Genomic DNA, 8,279 nt, shown 5'->3' with positions numbered 1-8,279 from the left:
CTGTGCAGAGCATGTGAAACTGCAGCACTTTGATATAACGATTCAGACGTCGGAGATCGAGGATAGGACGAAAGCCGCCATCCTTCTTTGGAACAAGGAAGTAAATTGAATAGAACTCCCTGAGCTGGTCTGATCTGTGAACTGGCTCTATGGCCCCCTTCTCCAGGAGTTCCAAAATATCCCGTTGTAGGGCAGCAGACTGCACCGAGTTGGAAACAACAGTCATCCTCACCCCATTGAACTTTGGAGGACGACATCCGAACTGAATTCTGTAACCTTCGAACAAGGTTGAAATGATCCATGGGTCTTGAACTTGAGCCTCCCAGTGGCTGAGTTGATTTCGTGAAAAACGGCTGGGGGCCAAACATTGGCAGTCAGACGCGACCACCTCTGCCTCACATCCCTGAGGACCTCTGGGTGCGATTACTGGAAGCTCTGCGAAACCGTTCAGTTCTCGGGGGTCTGCCCGTAGGCTCACGAAAGGCAGGCTGCTGGGAGAGCTGGCCCTCAACTGCAAAAGCACGTGCAGCTCTGGGAGTCGGCGGAAGCCTGGATGTAGAGTGAAAAGCTGTAGCACGTCTGACTGGCTGAGGTCTGGAAGACCGGTGTAGGTCAACAAACTGTTGCCGAGATTTACTAGCCTCGACAGCATGCTCTAAAGTTTATTGGGCCGCAGGTCCAAATACTTGGCCTGGAAGAACCGTCAGCGAACGGAGTGTGCCTCTGCAGGATTTGGAAAGGGGGGACTGCGCAAGCCACACCTGACGTCTAGTGATGGTAAGGGTTGACATCAGTCTGCCAAGCTCTCTGGACATATAAGCAAAGGTTTGGAGTGAGGCATCACTAAGACTTTGCGTAGCATCATCAACCTCTGCCTCCCTCAAGGCTTTGAGAGGGCAAGGGCTAAATGGGACAGTGAGTTGCCTAGGCGACCGATGCGAGCAGCTATGTCATAGCTTTTGGTGAGGAGGTCATCAGTGACCCTACACTGAGGGCGTGGGCAGCGGGCATCCAGCCAAGCAGCATCAGCTGGAGCCACAACCAGGTTCGCAATAATGCTGTCAACGGCGGGCATACGGTTCAGACCATACTGCGCTGAATCACACATAGAGCTAAGGGCTCTGCAGTCCTGTGATAGATGGGTCAATGATTTGGGGTCCGCCCAACATCAGTGGAGCTCCTCGATATATGGTTGTGAAACTGGAACGTTGAACTCAGGCTTCTGAGTGACTTTGAAAAAGGCACTTGAAGCGGTGGTTTCCGCAGGGGGATTGTCGACCCCAAGCCTGGATAAAGCCAACTGAACAGCTTGCTTGACAAAGGATAGTCCAGGTTCGGTTTGCGGCATGGACTCTGCCTCGGAGGTATGAGAGCCCACTAATGAATGGCTTGGAGAAAGACTCCTCTCATCCTCATCCTCCACACAGTTTATATCACTTGTCATGTACAAGGAATCAGTTGCAGCAATAGACACGGCATCGTCCTCCTGCTGAGTAACTACATTGGTCTGATCAGCCTCATTAGGGACAGCAGGAACTGTCACTGCATCCTTAGGCTGTAGATTCAGAAGCAAGGACTTAATCTGAACAAACTCAGAAGTCAACGTTTCGACCTTTTCAGCCACAGCATGGTCATGAGTAACCTTCTTAGCAGAAGGGGCTCCTGCATGTGGGCGTTTACGGCACTTTGGGTCCTTCCTGGGGCTGGAGGCCAAAGTCGCACTAGATATTCCACTTTCCAATGCCGCAAGTCTAGCAGATCTCTCTGCCAGTGGCATGCTGGCACAATTAAGGCAGGCATCGCCAGTCAGGGCTTCCCTCAGGTGTCCGATCCCAAGACAGGAGGGGCAAAACATATGTCCATCATCTGGGCTCAAGGGAGCCAAACAGGTACTACAGCCATGCAACAAAGGCCCTGTCAACATTGTGGACTGCGTGCAGGTGGCTAACGCAAGCCCTGATGGTTACAAATGGAAAGACAAAGCATGAATCACACGCAGTGTAAATAGTAACACGAGGCACGGAGCGTGAAGCACTCACAGCCATCGGCTTGACACGAGGCACGGAACGTGAAGCACTCACAGCCGCCGGCTTGACACGAGGCACGGAGCGTGAAGCACTCACAGCCGCAGACTCGACAGGAGGCACGGAGCGTGAAGCACTCCAGCCGCAGACTCGACAGGAGGCACGGAGCGTGAAGCACTCCAGCCGCAGACTCGACAGGAGGCACGGAGCGTGAAGCACTCCAGCCGCAGACTCGACACGAGGCACGGAGCGTGAAGCACTCCAGCCGCAGACTCGACACGAGGCACGGAGCGTGAAGCACTCCAGCCGCAGACTCGGCAAAAGGCACGGAGCGTAAACCTGTGAGACACATCGAAGTGGACACGGTTCGAAAAATTCAGCTGGTTTTCTGTGAAAATTTTAACGGCTGATGAGAGATTTTGAGGTGATACTGTCGCTTTAAGGACTTCCCACGGAGCGAGACGTCGCGCAGCGGTCCCAGGCGCCGTCGTCAGCCTGTTTCAAGCTGAAAACCTCCACATTTCAGGCTCTATTGATCCAGGACGTCGTGACAGAACAGAAAAGTTTCAGAAGAAGTCGGTTTCAGCATTTTATCCGGATATTCCACTGTTAAAGGAGATTTTTTTTAATGAAAGACGTGCAGGCGGATTGCAGCGTAGGCTCGCAGCCGCCGCGACGCTCCGCCACAGGAAAAACACCTCTGTTGGAAGCCTTAAGGACAAGTTGGAACATGTCCAGCTGTTAAACAATTTCTCATATACTCACTCCACTGAAAGCCATCAAAAGCCGCCTGGATTTTACAAATGGTTATCAACACGGAGGTGTTTTTCCTGTGCCGCCGCACCGCGCCGGCTGCGTCCCGATGTGCGGACCCGCCCGCACGTCTTTCATTAAAAAAATCTCTTTTAACAGTGGAATATCCGGATAAAATGCTGAAACCGACTTATTCTGAAACTTCTCTGTTCTCTCACGACGTCCTGGATCAATAGAGCCTGAAATGTGGAGGTTTTCAGCTTGAAACAGGCTGATGACGGCGCCTGGGACTGCTGCGCGATGTCTCGCTCTTTTTTTTACTTTGACAGCCCTCGTATTATCTAGGTTTTTAGACACTGTTATTGTTTGTTTTATGTAAACATGCGAGAAGCTCAGGTTGTTTCGCTGTTATTTTCAATGGGAATTGCGCTTCCTGTTCATGTCATTGTGTTGGAAAGTGAAGTTTGTTCTTTAACGTCCTGCTTATTGTCCTTTACAGCACTGTTTGTCCTGTTTGTTCCAGACTAATATATATAAAATATCTGAAATTCGGTTTGCATTTATGAAGTTCCATGCAGGTAAAACGTAGTGACAAAGAATATTTACAATATTTGTTTTAGCAAGTTTTCAGGGTCTCATGCATGCAGTCACTTATAAATATACTTATAAACTTATATACACTCACTTATAAATACTATGAAAGGCATAAAAATTAACATTTTGGTAGCAGTCATGTGGTTTCTCCATGTTGTTTAGATTGCAGCAACTCTCTGGTGAGCAAGGGATTGGGATATCTCAATCGGGCGAATGCCATCAGGATGTGAGATGTAAACATGGAGACAGCAGACCATGCAGCAGACAACCACTTAAAACAAAAAACAAAACTATATATATATATATAGCTCGTAGCTTAAAGCAGATAACCCGTAAGTTGGAGAGGAAATGGCGTCTCACTAATTTAGAAGATCTTCACTTAGCCTGGAAAAAGAGTCTGTTGCTCTATAAAAAAGCCCTCCGTAAAGCTAGGACATCTTTCTACTCATCACTAATTGAAGAAAATAAGAACAACCCCAGGTTTCTTTTCAGCACTGTAGCCAGGCTGACAAAGAGTCAGAGCTCTATTGAGCTGAGTATTCCATTAACTTTAACTAGTAATGACTTCATGACTTTCTTTGCTAACAAAATTTTAACTATTAGAGAAAAAATTACTCATAACCATCCCAAAGATGTATCGTTATCTTTGGCTGCTTTCAGTGATGCCGGTATTTGGTTAGACTCTTTCTCTCCGATTGTTCTGTCTGAGTTATCTTCATTAGTTACTTCATCCAAACCATCAACATGTTTATTAGACCCCATTCCTACCAGGCTGCTCAAGGAAGCCCTACCATTATTTAATGCTTCAATCTTAAATATGATCAATCTATCTTTGTTAGTTGGCTATGTACCACAGGCTTTTAAGGTGGCAGTAATTAAACCATTACTTAAAAAGCCATCACTTGACCCAGCTATCTTAGCTAATTATAGGCCAATCTCCAACCTTCCTTTTCTCTCAAAAATTCTTGAAAGGGTAGTTGTAAAACAGCTAACTGATCATCTGCAGAGGAATGGTCTATTTGAAGAGTTTCAGTCAGGTTTTAGAATTCATCATAGTACAGAAACAGCATTAGTGAAGGTTACAAATGATCTTCTTATGGCCTCGGACAGTGGACTCATCTCTGTGCTTGTTCTGTTAGACCTCAGTGCTGCTTTTGATACTGTTGACCATAAAATTTTATTACAGAGATTAGAGCATGCCATAGGTATTAAAGGCACTGCGCTGCGGTGGTTTGAATCATATTTGTCTAATAGATTACAATTTGTTCATGTAAATGGGGAATCTTCTTCACAGACTAAAGTTAATTATGGAGTTCCACAAGGTTCTGTGCTAGGACCAATTTTATTCACTTTATACATGCTTCCCTTAGGCAGTATTATTAGATGGTATTGCTTAAATTTTCATTGTTACGCAGATGATACCCAGCTTTATCTATCCATGAAGCCAGAGGACACACAACAATTAGCTAAACTGCAGGATTGTCTTACAGACATAAAGACATGGATGACCTCTAATTTCCTGCTTTTAAACTCAGATAAAACTGAAGTTATTGTACTTGGCCCCACAAATCTTAGAAACATGGTGTCTAACCAGATCCTTACTCTGGATGGCATTACCCTGACCTCTAGTAATACTGTGAGAAATCTTGGAGTCATTTTTGATCAGGATATGTCATTCAAAGCGCATATTAAACAAATATGTAGGACTGCTTTTTGCATTTACGCAATATCTCTAAAATCAGAAAGGTCTTGTCTCAGAGTGATGCTGAAAAACTAATTCATGCATTTATTTCCTCTAGGCTGGACTATTGTAATTCATTATTATCAGGTTGTCCTAAAAGTTCCCTAAAAAGCCTTCAGTTAATTCAAAATGCTGCAGCTAGAGTACTGACGGGGACTAGAAGGAGAGAGCATATCTCACCCATATTGGCCTCTCTTCATTGGCTTCCTGTTAATTCTAGAATAGAACTTTAAAATTCTTCTTCTTACTTATAAGGTTTTGAATAATCAGGTCCCATCTTATCTTAGGGACCTCGTAGTACCATATCACCCCAATAGAGCGCTTCGCTCTCAGACTGCAGGCTTACTTGTAGTTCCTAGGGTTTGTAAGAGTAGAATGGGAGGCAGAGCCTTCAGCTTTCAGGCTCCTCTCCTGCGGAACCAGCTCCCAATTCAGATCAGGGAGACAGACACTCTCTCTACTTTTAAGATTAGGCTTAAAACTTTCCTTTTTGCTAAAGCTTATAGTTAGGGCTGGATCAGGTGACCCTGAACCATCCCTTAGTTATGCTGCTATAGACTTAGACTGCTGGGGGGTTCCCATGATGCACTGTTTCTTTCTCTTTTTGCTCTGTATGCACCACTCTGCATTTAATCATTAGTGATCGATCTCTGCTCCCCTCCACAGCATGTCTTTTTCCTGGTTCTCTCCCTCAGCCCCAACCAGTCCCAGCAGAAGACTGCCCCTCCCTGAGCCTGGTTCTGCTGGAGGTTTCTGACTGTTAAAAGGGAGTTTTTCCTTCCCACTGTAGCCAAGTGCTTGCTCACAGGAGGTCGTTTTGACCGTTGGGGTTTTACATAATTATTGTATGGCCTTGCCTTACAATATAAAGCGCCTTGGGGCAACTGTTTGTTGTGATTTGGCGCTATATAAAAAAATTGATTGATTGATATATATATATATATATATAGATATATATATATCCCATAATCTCTTTCGCGCCAGAGTCGCTGCAGTCAAAACAACATAGAGAATCCACATGATGACAATTGTAAATGAATATTATACTACAAAAATGTAATTTTTTATGCTTTTTATCACATTAATAAGCGACTGCATGCATGATACCCTGAAAACTTGCTAAAACAATTATAATGAATAATCTGTGTCTGCTATGTTTAATTTGCATGGAATTTAATAAACCGAAACCAAATTTCGGACATATTATATATATTATTCTGGAACAAAGAGGACAAACAGTCTTGAGCAGGAAGCAAGCGGAGCTCAGCTCACAGCAACTCCCATTGAAAATAACGGAGAGACAGCCTGTGATTCTCGCATGTTTACATAAAACAAACGCAATAACAACAAACTCAGAGAATATATTCATGAGAGTTTTAGGCACAATATAAAAATAGTTTTATGTTGCGATGTTAATGGTGTTGTCCGTGTGCAGCAGTTAAAGTGCAGCCTGATCAGAGCATCTCAATGTAGTTCTCAATGTTACTGAGATCTCGCAGCGCAGCGACCTCTCCGAAGTTTTGTGGGATTTGAAACCTGAAAAGGGCGAATATATGCGCACAACCCCTCTGTGCTGTGAGCATAAAATATATGCAACGTATCATCCATGGAGCACATGTGACTGACTACAATCTGCCATCCCTACAGGACCTGTACACCTCCAGGGCCCTGAGGCAAGCAAGGTGGCTGATCTCTCTCACTCAGGATACAAACTTTTTGTCATCCTCCCCTCTGGCAGACATCTGAAGTCCAACAGACTCCCCACCCCAATCCCACAATGTACAGATCATCCCTACACTGAAAGGTGTACATCTGCACGTCTTTGCACAGCCCCATTCCACTATTTGACAGTGAACATTGTTTTACCTATTTGTCTATTTGACTCTTTTTCTTCCTACAGAAGTATTTTTTCCTTTTCTTTTTATTGTTGTTTATGCACCAATGACACCAGATTAAAATTCCTTGTATGTGAGAACTTACTTGGCAATAAATTCGATTCTGAATATGATCAGGACACAAATCCCCCAATGCCATACAGAAAATCGGTGGGGTCGAGTCCACAACACCGGGGCAGACGTTTCGGATATTTGTAAAATACAGAAATCATTGCTTAATGCTACAAAACTCAGTAATTTAAATAAAAAAACAAAAAAACCAAACAAAAAACAAAAACGGAAAACAACGAACGAAAACTCGTATCTTTTTTTTTTTTTAACGGGTGATACATCAGTCACAAAGAGACGATCTTTACCAACAGCCATTTCATTGGATTTCCCATGGTGCACCGCTGCTGTCACAACAACAACAACAACTCTTCGCCATTTCAGCTTGAGGTGCAGCGGAGGAATTGAGGTCAGCCGATCTTTTTGCTGAAAACGTCGCGTTCTTTCTTCCCCGCTGAGCGGCTTTTGGCTCTGTGCTCCGATGCTTGTTATCTGGCTGCTGCCGAGGAGCTTTTCCAGCGCAGGTCCTGGCTGAACTGTCGTCTGTGGTCGGAATCTTGAAGCTAACAGCTAAAGCTAACTGAGTGTAAACAACAAGGTAGGACGGACTAGTTAGCACCGCGGCTAAACAAGATAACCATTAAATTAGTGGTCAGTCTGCATTTAAACACAGTAGTGTTTGGAAGATGCAGACGGAAAAGAGATTTAGTTGAGTTCAGTGTGAAGCTAGCTAACCGCGACATTCATGGTCGCGTAATTAGCATGAAATTAAGTCTATCACGGCACGTCAGTTTTTCCCCCTCAAAATAAGCTCTTTCTTATTTACAGATATAACTAGTGTATGGCTATAATAATACTAAAAGGGCAAAAAACAAACAAAAACCCCAAAGGGGGCGTGGTACTTTTTTGACACAGGCCCCCATTTTTCGCAGCTCTTCTTGCCATCTGTGAAAATCCATATGTTTAAGAGCCATAGTCTTGATAAAGATATCAAGAAGGCGTTTTGCCTCATTAACCAAAGTCTTCCTGATATCTTTATCCTGAATAGCAGAGATATAGAGAAACATAATAAAACAAGTTTAACTGAAAAGGGGAGCACTGAGATATGGCCAAATGAAAATCGCCAAATATCACGTTCTTAACATAAAGAGCGCCACCTATGCAAAAGTGCCCTAACTAAGCCACTGCCATTTATGCAAATTGAGAAAGAACTTGTCCCAGTGT

General features: G+C 44.3%; 1 protein-coding gene across 2 annotated transcripts in view; it reads left to right on the top strand.

The window, feature by feature from the left end:
• Positions 1-7,353: 7,353 nt before the first annotated feature.
• The window catches only part of fbxl3a (F-box and leucine-rich repeat protein 3a), a 14,789-nt gene continuing 13,863 nt past the window's right edge, over positions 7,354-8,279 (top strand). Inside the window, exon 1 of one of the 2 annotated variants that reach the window (XM_034186240.1) lies at positions 7,354-7,464. The gene's annotated coding sequence lies outside the window, so the exon portion shown is untranslated. The other variant, XM_034186239.1, reaches the window with a different exon arrangement.

This window comes from Thalassophryne amazonica, chromosome 14, assembly GCF_902500255.1.
Source record: "Thalassophryne amazonica chromosome 14, fThaAma1.1, whole genome shotgun sequence".
Taxonomy (NCBI): domain Eukaryota; kingdom Metazoa; phylum Chordata; class Actinopteri; order Batrachoidiformes; family Batrachoididae; genus Thalassophryne; species Thalassophryne amazonica.
Note: the sequence above shows the minus strand (reverse complement) of the source record. Positions and strands in the feature narration are given on the sequence as shown.